Source organism: Pseudopipra pipra, chromosome 6 (assembly GCF_036250125.1).
Source record: "Pseudopipra pipra isolate bDixPip1 chromosome 6, bDixPip1.hap1, whole genome shotgun sequence".
In the NCBI taxonomy this organism is placed as follows: domain Eukaryota; kingdom Metazoa; phylum Chordata; class Aves; order Passeriformes; family Pipridae; genus Pseudopipra; species Pseudopipra pipra.
The window spans coordinates 206,824-220,359 of NC_087554.1; positions in this window are offsets into that span (position 1 = coordinate 206,824).

Here is a 13,536-nt window from a genome sequence, read left to right on the forward strand (position 1 = left end):
GAAGAGCAGATAAAGCAGTGGGACAAACTCCTCTTTCCTCAGATGAAATTTGCCTGGTGGGGAAAACAAAAAAAATTTAAAAAAAGCCTGGAAATGAATCCCGGAGGCTCCGGGGGAGGAATTGCCATCCCACGGGCTCCCCTGAGTCACGGGGGGCTGTTTGATCCCGGCTCCAGCCCAACCCTCCCTAATCCCGGGGACAACGGGGCGTTTTCCTGCTCTGCTTCACCCCCGCCAGGATTCCTCGGTGTTTATCCCTCCTCCCCGCCCACCTCTCCAGTGCCCCGGGCTCCAGCCTCCTCTGGAAGGAGCGCTCCAGCCCGGGGATGAATCAGGATCTGAGGGGATGTGGGATGAGCTCACCCCCGCAGGCAGAACTGGCCTTTTCCCAGGGCTCCGTGGGATTTGCTCGGGTGTTGCTGGCACAACTTCCCCGGCCCAGCCAGCAAACCACGGGAATTCGGCCCGAAGATGGGCAGCTTCCCGATTTTCAGGAGCTTCCCGACGGGAATTCGGCCCGAGGATGGGCAGCTTCCCGATTTTCAGGAGCTTCCCGACGGGAATTCGGCCCGAGGATGGGCAGCTTCCCGATTTCCAGGAGCTTCCCGACAGGAATTCGGCCCGAGGATGGGCAGCTTCCCGATTTCCAGGAGCTTCCCGTGAGGGGAACGTGGCAGGACTGGGAATTTTCCGGTCCGGCCGTGCTGTGCCTGCCGGTGCTCCAGGGAAGCAGGGTCAGAGTTCCGAGCCTTCTGCCCCTCCCAGGCTCCCGGGGAAACCTGGAATGCTGCTGTTGGATGCAGGCACCACCGAGGGGCCGGAGGATGCCGTTCCCCGTGGAGCACAGCTCCGGATGCAATCAGGGAGCAGCAGCTGGAGCCACTTGGATAATTCCATTAGGTCAAATCCTTCCCTTTCCCTGCTTCCTCGGGATCCTACTCCTGCCTCTGGAGGCAGCTGCACGAACCAGAGGGTTTCAGTGAAGGATTCCTGCTCCTGGCTCCATTCCCACTCCTCCCACCAGGCTCCAGGGCCATTCCCCTCTTCCCTCGGACCTCAAAGCCTCTCCTGACCCACTTGGCTCCATCCCAGCTCTGAAGTGCCAGAGGGGGAGGCTCCGCTCCCGCCTGGAGACTCTGCTTCCCGCTGAGATCCTAAATCCCGGCACTACTTAAGCCCAGCTCCTCCACAAAGCCCTGGCACAGGGGTCGGGATCACATCCCGGCAGGAAGAGGGGAGAGGGACCTCGGAGCAAAGTGGAGGCTTTGCCTTGAAGAGCAATAACCTGGAATAATTATCCTGTGAGGAATTTCCCAGTTTTCCCTTGCAGAGAGCAGCTCCCTTTTGGACAAGCCCAGAAAATGTAGCAGGGAATTTTATCTTAACCTGGAAAAGAGGAGGATTGGGAAGGGGACCTTCCCACCCTCCACAATTCCCTGGAAAGAGGTTGGAGCCAGGTCAGGGTCTGGATTTTCCCAGGAAACAAGCGACAGGACAAGAAGAAATGACCTTAAGATGAGCCAGGTTGGATATCAGGGGAAATTCCTTCATGGAAAGGGTTGGAACAGGCTCCAGTGGTGGAGTGCCCATCCCTGAGGGGTTTCGAAGATGGATCAGTGGTGGCAGAGCTGGGTTAAGGGTTGGAATCAATGACCTGGGAGCGCTTTTCCAGCCTGAAGGATTCTCTGAAGGGGAAGGAACTGGAAAAGATGAGGCTGGAAAGAAAAAGGCAGCAGGAATGTGAGCAAACACCCCCCATCCGAGAACTCCCGGCGCGGGAGGGCAGCGTGCTCCACAGCCAGGACTCTGTGCCACGGTGACAGGGAGGACCCAGAGAGCCAGAGGCAGGGAAAAAGGGAAGCGGGAGAGGGTCTGACAGGCGGGATCCTCCTCAGCCCCTTCCCGAGGGGGCACAGCACGAGCGGCTGCCGAGGGAATCAGGACAGACGCCTGGAACCGGGCACTTGGGGCTCCCGGCGACTCCAAACCCTTTTTCTGGGAGGTGGCGGGCTGGCAAAAGCCGGGAGGTGACCGATTCCCCCCTCCCCTCCGCCCCCGAGTGTCAGGATGGATTATGTGCGAGCGGAAAAGGTCACGGAGGCAGCGGGAGCCAAGACGCGTTTGCGCTTCTGCCCATCAAGAATTCCCCCCCCTCCCGGCCTTTCCTCCCGCTCCCCTTCTCCAGAGGCCGTGGACATCATCCCCGGGTGAGTCCCCGGGACAAAGTCCCAGCCGGGAGAGAGGGAGAAGCTTTGGAGCGGCGCCTGGCTGCGAATTCCCGGCGCTGCGGCCGCGCCGTCTCCGGGAGACGTTTCCACCTCTCCCTGACATTTGGAACCATCTGAACCCTCTCGGCTCCCGCTGCCGTCCCTCTGCCGGGGCTCTGCTGCCTCCCAAAAAAAGGCTCCCTGCAAGACCGGGGTGGCGGCAGGGAGGGGGTGGGAATTGCTGCTCCCTGTCATTCCCTGCGGGCAGCAGAGGTGCCAAGAGCCTGTCAAACCCTGGCGGCCACAAACAAGGCTCTGAGAGCAGGAGCTGGAGAGAAAAGAGGGAAATAAAACCCCTTGGAAGTGGAGACAGGCAGCGCTGTGGGTGGGATTTGAGGGATGAGAGGTGCAGTGGGAAGAGCTGTGGGTTTAGGGAATATCTGCCCACCTTGGACTGGCCCCAGGAACCAGCACGGGGCAAAATCCGGAGGGATTTGGGAAGGAGGGACCTGAAAGGGCTCCAAGAGAGCTGGAGAGGGACTTTGGACAAGGGCCTGGAGCAACAGGACAGAGGGAATGGCTTCCCACTGCCAGAGGGGAGTTAGATGGGATATTGGGGAGGAATTCTTCCCCCTGAGGGTGGTGAGGCCCCAGAATGGATTTCCCAGAGAAGCTGTGGCCCCATCCCTGGAAGTGTTCAAGGCCAGGCTGGAGCAAGCTGGGAAGGTGGGAGGTGTCCCTGCCCATGGCAGGGGGTGGAACTGGGTGGGATGTAAAGTCTTTTCCAACCCAAACCATTCCAGGATTCTCTGAAGGGAGAGTTCTGGAAGCAGCCACTGTAACTCCACCATCCCAACCGATGCCAGGAACCTCCTGGACTTGGAATCACCCCTCGTGGAGCTGCAGATCCCAGAATTTCAGTGCCCAAGACCCCACAGGGGACCCTCACCAGGCTTGTTCCCAGCAATCCCACACCCCACACAACCTGGAGGAATTCCTGAGCAGCAGGACCAGGATCACTTCCCAGGATTGCTCTGCTCCTGCTGCCATGGGGAGGAGGAGGAATTTGCTCCAGCCACGGAGCACCTCCACATCCCTGTGCCAGGAGCAGCCAGCACGATGGAAAACATCCCTGGATTTCATATCCTGGACTCCCACAACGGGCTGGGTCAAAAGGGACCTTAAAGATCATGGAATTCCAGCTCCCACCATGAGCAGGGACACCTTCCACTAGGCCAGGTTGCTCCAAGCCTCGTCCAGCCTGGATTTGAACACTTCCAGGGGTGGGGCAGCTTCTCTGGGAACCAGAAGGACACAGGACATGCCACCATCACCCTCTGGATTTCCTTTGGGTTCCCAGAGAGGGAAGAAGAGGAGGAGAAGTGGGAGTGCCAGCCCCTTCCATGGGCCGTGTGGGCAGCTCCCTCTTGGAGCCACATTCCAAGGAGCCCCACGGATCAGCAGCTCCCACATTCCGTGCCAAACTCCCAGGGCTGCTGCTGAGAGAAACCCACACAAACCAAGAGATGCTCGGAGGAGCCAGGGAGACTCAGGATCCCTTGGAGAAAATAGGAATACATCAGCAGGGCTCCCATTCCAGGGGCTGCTCCCACTCCAGCTTGTCCCTTCCTAGCCATCCAAGCACATCTGCCCCCCTCCCTCAGAGCAACAGGCAGTTTCCCGAGGGGTCACCCCCCTCTCTCCTCTTTTCCATCCGCTCCAAGTCCAGCCAAAGCCACCCCCATCCCAGGCCGCTGCCACAGCCCCTCTCCCGAGCGGAAAACTGCCTTAAAATCAAGGGAATCATTCCAGGAGAGCCTGGGTGACCCCACTCATGGATGTCCAGGAGCAGGCAGAGCTTGTCCAAGCACAGAGAGACTCCAGTCTTTGGGACGAGGCCTCTCCTCTCACCCTACAGCCCCCGGGATCCCAAGGACACTCCCCAAAATAAACGCACACCCCACAAAAAACAAGGATCTTGTCCCTAACTTTTTGCTTTCCTCTGCACCCACGAGGAATTCCACGCACTCCCTCCCTTCTGCCAGGGGCTAACAGGCACCTCAGGCAGGGAATCCCCCCTTTTTTTTGGGAAGAGGGCCCAGGGTTTGTGCCGTGTCCACCCCGGCGGGCACAGAGCCAGGGACACGCCGACATTCCAGCTGCCCGGATCCCGGCACAGCGACTCCGGCTGCGACGGGCTCGTCCTGCAAATGAGCCTGGCAGGGCCTGGAGAGCCCGGTCTGCCAAATGAAACTGCTGCAATTACTCATCCCAAAAAGCCTGGGCTGCCCCCGGCGACACCAATGACACGGAGCCGCTGCTTCCCGAGCACAGCCCTGCTCCGGGCGCTCCCGAGGCTCGGAGCGGCTCAAGGGCAGCTGGGAATGATCCGGGACTGAAAGAGGGCGGATCGAGATGGGATGCTGGGAAGAACTCCTTCCCTGGAATGGGTTTCCCAGGGAAGCTGCAGCTGCCCCATCCCTGCAAGTGTCCCAGGCCAGGCTGGAAAAGGGCTTGGAGTAACCTGGGATAGCAGAGGGGTTTGGGATTGGAATGGGACGGGCTTTAATGCCCCTTCCAACCCAAACCAGGCTGGAGTGCAGGGATACTTTCAGGAGAAGCGTGTTATGCTCCATCCTCTTTTCCTAACGGTTTGTCCCTGGATTTTTCCCGCTCCCCTTGGGCAAGGAGGAGGCCTCCAGCTCTCCCAATCCCTCTTTTGTGATCCCTGATCCCTTTCATCTTAACTTCAGGATTCTCCTGCCTACATTTTAGGGTTGATTTGTGTTCTGGATCATCTCCCGCTGCTCTTCTGTATCCCCTGCATTCCACAACGCTGGAATTCAGAGACTCCCACGTGTGGCCATTTCCTATTCCCTGCTCCCTATTCCCTCGGGAAGAATCATTCCCGATTTTCTGTCAGCACAGCCAGCTGTTGGGATCAGGCAGCTGCCTCCTGTGCTTTCCCCTGCAGCTGCTGGAAGCCAAGGAATTCTTTTCCGGGGTGGAATGAGATGATATTTAAGATCCCTTCCAACCCAACCCATTCCAGGATTCCTGCAGCAGAGATTCCACCAGCTCTGGGATTCACAGCACGGACACAGCCGCCGAGTCTCTCCTTGAAATGTTTCCTGCCTGGATTTCAGGGACACTGACTCATCCTCAGGAGTTCTCCCGCTGCCGGTCGTGCTCCGGAGCAGCCAGAAATTCCCGGGGCTCCTCCCCGCTGTGGGGGAGCAGCCCTGGCTCTGCCACCCCTGGCTCTGCCACCCCTGGCTCTGCCACCCCTGGCTCTGCCACCCCTGGCTCTGCCACCCCTGGCTCTGCCACCCCTGGCTCTGCCACCCCTGGCTCTGCCACCCCTGGCTCTGCCATCCCTGGCTCTGCCATCCCTGGCTCTGCCATCCCTGGCTCTGCCACCCCTGGCTCTGCCACCCCTGGCTCTGCCACCCCTGGCTCTGCCATCCCGCTGCTTTCCCTTGCCAGAGGCCCACTGGGATCCCAGGGGTGTGTCCTCGTGGCCACAAGCACCCGAAATCCTCCCAGAACCAGGGAATCCTGGAATGGTTTGGGTGGGAAGGGAACTCAGAGCCCACCCAATTCCAACCCCGACACCTCCCACTCCCCCAGGGTGCTCCAGCCTGGCCTTGGACACCTCCAGGGATGGGGCAGCCACAGCTTCTCTGGGAAATCCGTTCCAGGGCCTGCCCACCCTCACAGGGAGGAATTCCATCCCAATACCCCATGTAAGCCACCCTCTGGCAGTGGGAAGCCATTCCCACTGTCCTGGCACTTCAGGTGCTTTTCCAGTCCCTCTCCAGCTCTCCTGGAGCTGCTTTAGGCACTGGAAGGGGCTCTAAGGCTTCCCTGGAGCCTTCCCTTCTCCAGGCTGGACACCTCCAGCCCCCTGGGAATCTCCATGTCCTCCTCTGGACTTGCTCCAGCAGCTCCACACCCTTCTTATCCTGAGGATACAGAATTCCAGGTGGAACAGAGGGGGGAAATCCCCTCCCTCCCCCTGCTGCCCGGGCCAGGGGGAAAAAAATCACGTGGGAAGAAGGTGGAGGAAAAATCCTGCTCCATCCACAGCATTCCAAACGTGCTCCAGGAGGAAACTCACCTTCCAATGCACTTCCAGCAGCCCCAGAATCCCAGGCTGGATCCATCCCCAGCGGCACAGCAAGGCACTCCTGGAGGCTTCTCAAGGGACCCCGCCCCACCCTCCTCCCCCTTTTATCCCACCCCTCCCTGCTCCAGGTGTGGGGCTGACGGGCAGCACCTGGGATAAGGGGGGGGGGGGGGGGGAAGAATCCCAGGAAAACCTTTTACAAAGGGCAAACCCTAAAAATCTCTGGAATTAAAGGTGATTTCAGGATGTGGGAGCTCTGCTTCCCTCCGTTCCCTGCGTGTCCGTCCATCCCTGGCAACGCCAGTGTTTCCACCTCCTGCATCTCCTGGGAATAATCAGCCTTTCCCTCCGCCCAGGGCTTCCCAAATCCTCTTCCCGGGAAGGCAGAGGCCGATTTTCCAGCCCCAGCCCCGCGTAGGAGCAGATCCAGAGGCACTAATGAGGGAGCTCATTTACTGTGACCTAAATATTCCATGTGCTCTGCTCCCGTGCCTCGGCACCTCTGGAATCCCTGGGATACGAGCGGGATTTCTGCAGGGAAAGAGGCTCAGCACCCCCCCATCCCAAGGTTTTATCCTGCTTCCCGAGGAGCCCTGTCTGCTCCTGCTTCTTCCCACACCCCCTTTTCCCCTCTGGGAAGTGATCCCAGGGGAAGGAGGGGCTGGGATTGCCGGATCCCGGCCGTGCTCCAGGACTGGGACAAATCCATCGCAGGGACTGAGGAGCCGTGGATGGAGGGGCTGCCATGGAATATTCCAGCACAGCCGGCCTCTCTTCCTGCTTTTTCCAGCCCGTATCCCTCGGGAAGACGCAGCTAATTTAGCCAGAGGTCGGGTCCCTGGGCCGGGAGGGGAGGAGGATGCAAATGGGACGGGCTGCTATAAAAAGCCACCGGCAGCTGCTTTTTTTGGAAGCCAGGGATCGATTTTTCCTTGTGGAGCTCCGGCTGGAGGGCAGGGCGAGGCGGGGAGGGGGGCTGGAGAGCCGGGAATGGTCCCACCGGCAGCACATCCCACCTGGATCAGGCGGGAAGGGGGAAGAGGGAAGTGTAACCCCACCCCAGGCTCCCAAAATAACCCCAATCCCACTCCTGTTCCCTGCTTTCCTAAATCCCTGTGGCACTGCCAGGCCCTCTGTGGGGACCGGCAGAGAGGGATTCCTGGTTATTCCCACGGCTTCAAAGGGCCATTTCCTGGGGAGAAACGGGGCTTGGATGTCCCTGGAGTAATGGGAATACCCGGGAATCCCTCTCTGCCAGTCCCCCCTTGGGAGCAGGGTCTGCCAGTGCCACAGGGATGGCTGGAAGGGAGGGACTCCTGGATATTCCCGTTATTTTAGGGACATTTCCTATGGAGAAACAACAGTCTGCTGGGCTGGGGACACAATGGATTTGGAACAATCCCTTGGAGCTTCCAGAGTGCCATGTCCCTTCCCATGGAAGCTCCAAGGGATTGTTCCACATCCACTGTGTCCCCAGCCCAGCAGGTTGCTGCTTCTCCACGGGAAATGTCTCTGAAGTAATGGGAATATCCAAGGATCCCTCTTTGCCAGCCCTCCATGCCACAGGGATGTCTGGAAGTGAGGGATTCCTGGATATTCCCACCACTTTTGGGACATTTCCCATGGAGAAGCAGCAACCTGCTGGGCTGGGGACACAGTGGATGTGGAACAATCCGTTGGAGCAATCCATGGGAAGGGACACAGCGCTCTGGAAATGCGACTGCAGCTGCCCTGAGGGTCCTGGATGTTCCCATTCCTTCTCTCTCCCTCTTCTTTCCAATACCTGTGTCAGCAAAAGGAAAAATGAAGGAATTGCTGTGATTTTCCGCTCCCTCCGCACTCCCACACCCGGATCCAGGACCGTGGCCTCCAATCCCATTTCACGCATTAACATCAAGCATTCCCAGAATTCCCCCATCCCGGTGCGGCTCCAGGCTCTTTCGGGGTGGTTGGTGGCTTCCCGTGGGAAGTGAGCCGGGATGCGGCTCCGGCCCATCCCAGGAGGCTGCGGGGACAGGGAGAGCCCCGGCCCGGGGTTCCCGTCCCCCCGTGTTTCCCGGGATGCTGGGATGCTCCGTGTCCCGCGCCCCGGCGCTCTCCTGTGTATCCCAGGACTCTCCTGTGTATCCCAGGACTCTGCCGCGTATCCCGGGGCTCTCCCGGCGGCCGATCCCGGTAGTTCTCCCCGGGAGCCACGAGGAGGAGCTTTCAGACCGCACGGCCGCGTCCCGGGGCTCCCGGCGCATCCCGCTGCATCCCGGGGCTCCCTCTGTTCCCGGGTGCTCCTGGAGCATCCCTGTGCTCCCGAGGATCCCGATGTTTCCCGTGCGCCCCCATTCTCCCAGCGCATCCCGGTGCATCCAGGTGTTCCCTCTGTTCCCAGTCCATCCCTGTGCTCCCAGTGCATCCCAGTGCCTCCCTCCCAAGGCTCTCAGTGTTCCTGGAGCATCCCCGTGCTCCCAGGGATCCCTGTACTCCTGGTGCATCCCAGTGTTCCCAGTGCATCCTGGTCCTCCCAGGGATCCTAATGTTCCCGGTGCATCCCAGTGCTCCCTCTATTCCCAGAGCTCCCGGTACTCCTGGAGCATTCCAGTGCTCCCAGTGCATCCCAGTGCATCCCAGTGCTCCCAGTTGTCCCAGTGCACCGCAGTGCTCCTCCCAGGAATCCCAACACTCCCAGTGCATCCCAGGGTTCCTCATGCTCCCGTCACATCCTGATGCTCCTGATTCCTCTCAGTCCATTCCAGGGATGCTGGAGGGGGTCCAGGCTGCAGGATCCCAGGAATTCTCTTCCCAGCCCCACCCTCCCACCTCAGGACCCACATCTCCTCCCTTGCCATCCTGTGGAAAACCGGCCGGGAAGGGCTGGATTCAGGATGGGGCCTCCAGAAGCTGCTCCAGCTCCTGCCTGGCATTGCTCCCGTGGGGCTCTCACATGGATAGTGGCCCATCCCATATCCCATCCCATATCCCATCCCATATCCTATCCCACTCCCTGTGGGAGTGCTGGCCCGAGGGACACACGGGAGCAGCTCCGAGATGGGCCCCCCCATTCCCGCTCCCATCCAGGCCCACTATCCCAGGAATCAATCCCTGTGCTCTGCCCACCTCTGCCGGGTGGGAGGAGGGCGGGACACCCATCCCAGCCCCCCAGGGGATGGATCCCCTCCCCATTCCCACGGGGATCACGGTGGTGGCCGCAGGCGTCGGATCGTCCCTGGCTGTGCCAGTGAATCCATTCTAAATCCGGCTCCGGGATCGGGGTGGGAGGATTTGCGTCACTCGGCTGGGGAGGGGGATCCCGGTGGGATGAGTCACACAGGGAGGAGTTCCCTGGAGCGGGATGGGGCCCACGGCAGCTCCGGAGGGGTGGGAGACTCAGGATGAGGATGGAAAAAGGGGCAGAAGAGCCTTTCCTGGCTCCGATTCCTGTGCCTTCTCCTGCCCCCTTCCCGCGGCTCCCAGGGATGGGGAGACCCCCTGGAGCCCAGTAGGGCCTTAGTGCTCCCCCTGCACTTCCCATGGGAATAACCCGCTCTGGGGTGTGTTCCTGCTGGACACGAGGGAGTGGGGGCTCATCCACGCCTGGAACCCCAAAACATCGGCACCGGATGGGGAAACCCTGCCTGGAGCTCCTCGGAGCGGCACTGGGACATCCCATCCCTTCCCATCCCATCCCTTCCCTTCCCATCCCATCCCTTCCCATCCCATCCCATCCCATCCCATCCCATCCCATCCCATCCCATCCCATCCCATCCCATCCCTTCCCATCCCATCCCATCCCATCCCATCCCATCCCATTCTATTTTTCACATCCCATTTCATCCCATTCTTCCCCATTCCACCCCATATCCCACCCCATTCCATCCTGCTCTTTCTCATCCCATCTCCATCCCATCCCATTCTTTTTTCATCCTATCCCATCCCATTCCTTCCCATCCACACCCCACCCCATCCTTTCTCATTCCTTCCCATTCTTCCTCCCCCCTCCCCATCCCATCTCATCCCTTTCCATCTGTTCCTACCCCATCCCACCCAATTCCCACCCTTGCCCCATCCCATATCCCATATCCCATATCCCATATCCCATATCCCATATCCCATATCCCATCCCTCTCCCGCTCCCCTCGGAGCCCGTTGTCACAACAGTGACCGACACCCCCCACCCCCAGGGATGGCTCTGGAATCTCCAGGATGCCGAGAGCCCCCCCTGCTCATTCCCAGCTCTCGGAGAGGGACCGGGAAGAGCGACAGGTAGTGCTGGAGCTGCAGATCCCCATCCAGGCCCATTCCCAAAATACCCTCCAGGATCACACATCCGGGGACGGCAGCAGGTGCTCGGCAGCGCTGGCACGATCCCGCTGCCTCCAAAATCCTTTCTGGGAATTCAGGCAGCCTCCCGTGCCAGGGACCGGCTCCATATCCATGCCGGAATAACAGGTGGGGGCAGGAGGTGCCGGGAGCGGGTCCATGATCCCGATGCTCCCCCGCCGGGTCGGGAATTGCTTTCCCGCTCTGCGCTGGAGCATCGGGAAGCCCATCTGGTGCTCTCCATGCCGGGAACGGGGGAGTCTGTGGAGCACGGTGCCGGACATCTGCTCCCAGCCTCGGGAAGCGCGGGAATGGGATGGGAGCGGCAGCGGAGCGTGACGCCGGAGCCGCCGGCTGCCGGGAGCGTGCAGGGAGTTAATGATCCCAACATCTGCCAGCAGCTGGCACGGAGCCGGAGCCGGAGCTCTCCCTGTCCAACACAGCACATTCCTGGGATGGCCGGTGGGCTGGGATGAGGGAAGAGCACTGGGAAGCAGAGCCGGCCTTTTCCAGCGTCGCCATTCCCAGTGCAGGACACAAATCCCCCCCGTTCCACTGCAGGCTCCGGCGATGGAAACGGGATTGGGATTGGGATTGGTGTATCTCCCAGGTGGGGAGGGCAGGATGGAGATCCATTCCCTTGTGAGGTTGTGGGAATGGCAATTCCATGTCCAAGGATGGAGAGCATTGCTCTGGGGAGCGGCAGGAAGCAGGAGACTCGGGACACAGCAGCACAATCCCATCTGGGATCTGCTGCAGGCTGGACAGGGGGTGTCCATCCCGGGACAAGCTCTCCAGGGCTGTGGAATGGCTCCTTGGGATCACACCTGGGATGAGGGAGGCTGGGAGGGCTCCCAGGGATTCCTGGAGCATGAGGAGCCCCTGGATCCCTCAGTGCCACAGACTCCTGTCAGTGCAGGATATGGGATTAAGCCAATTTAGGTGGGATATTGGGAAGAAATTCTTCCCTGTGAGGGTGGTGAGGGGCTGGAATGGATTTCCCAGGGAAGCTGTGGCTGCCCCATCCCTGGAAGTGTTCCTGGCCGGGCTGGGCGGAGCTTGGAACAACCTGGATTAGTGGAAGGTGTCCCTGCCCATGGCAGGGAGTGGGACTGGATGAGCTTTAAGGCCCTTTCCAACCCCAGCCATTCCTGAATTCCATGATCTTCCAGTTTCCATTGAGAAACTGGGCCTTTCCCAAGCAACCGGAGATCCTGGAATCCTGGAATGGTTGGGGCTGGAAGCGGCCTTAGGGCTCATCTCCGTCCCTGATTCCACGGGAGCTGTTAGAGGGATTTGGCACAGGCTGTTCCCAATAATCCCACGTTGTTCCCTGGCTATTATTCCTTTCTCCCAACCTTTAGTGCCTCCACTCCAGGCTGGGAATGTCCAGTGAATTCTCACCTTGGCTCTTCCCATAACTGGGATGAAGGTCCCCCTTCTCCCCGCTTTTCCCTGCCCCACAGATCCCGGCTTTCTGAATCCATCCCAGGCTGGTGCCAGAGGGTTTTCCTGCCAGGATCTGCTCCAGCCCTTGCAAGGACACAGTTTACCCTGGACTTTGCTCCGGCCCCTGTGGCAGAGCGGAGATGTTTGGATTACAGGCGGATGTGGCCATGGATCATCAGCCCTGTGCCATCCCCTTTCCGCCTCTGGCCTGGCAGGAATTCCCTTCACGCTCCACGGCTTTCCCTGAGCCCTTTTTGCAGCTGGATGCAGCTCTTTTGGGATATTCCTGGCTCCCTGCCCAGCTCGAGCTGCCGGGGTCCTGTGGGGTATTCCCTGGGGTTCCAGGTTTTGGTGCCCATTGGATGGGGGTGGATTGCAGATTGGACATGGCTGTATCTTGGCATCGCCCCAGGACTCGGATTTTTCCAGCTGGGATCTTCTCCAGAAGCTTTTACTTCCCAAGGCTGCTCCTGCCCACCCTGCTGCTGCTTCCAGAGGGAAAATCCAGGGTCCCTTGGCCTCTCCTGAGTCTTTGGAGGGAGAGTTCATCCCAAAATGTGTCTGGGGGGCGCAGGGAGCCTGTGGTGGTTCCACAAGGATTCCTGCACGTGGGAGAATTCCCTGGAGCTGCTCCTCGGGGTGATGAGTGCAACGGGAATCTCCCTCTGATTTTGGGGCAGCTCCTTCCTTCCCTATCTCTATCCTACTTTTTTCCGATTTTTCCTGATCCCACATGGCCTCACTCCAGCCCTCCCAGCCCTTCCCACATGCTCCCACCCACCCCCCATGCATCCATCATCCATCCATCCATCCATCCATCCATCTCTCCGTCCGTGGCAGGAACCATTTGTCCCTAATTGTGCAATTACCCGGCAGAACCTGCCCTTCCAGTGCCTCCAAAAAAAAACCCCCGGAGAGGTTCTTCGGGAGCTCCGGGGGAGCCTAATTGCACTAATTGCCCGGCTAATCGAGGTCGCCGCTCCGCACGGAGCCGGGGGCCGCAAATTACCCGACGTCAGGAGGCGGCCAGCGGAGGTCTGGGATGCGCTGAGAGCTCCCGGCTCCCGGCAGCGCCGCAGGAGCACTTTGGGATGGGCAGGAAGGGCAGCGGTTGAGTGGCCAAGGGCAGCTCCCGCTCCCAGCCCTGCCTTTCCCGGGCATCGACCGCCCGAGCTCATGAAAAAAAGATGATCCGAGCGCCGGAGGGCCGGGAAAGCGGCGGGAGGAGGGAAAGCGCTCCCGGGTTGTCCCCCCCCGGAGAGCGGGAACACCGCAGGCACCCGCTGCCACCATCCCCACGTCCTCTGGGGCCAGCATTCCGGGCGGTGGGAGCACACAGCATTCCCATCGCTCCCAAAGCCCTTCCCGGCTGGTTCCAGCCTTCCCAGTGAGGATCCAAAGGCACTGGGACTGTGGGAGCGGGGCCCTGCTGAGTCAGGG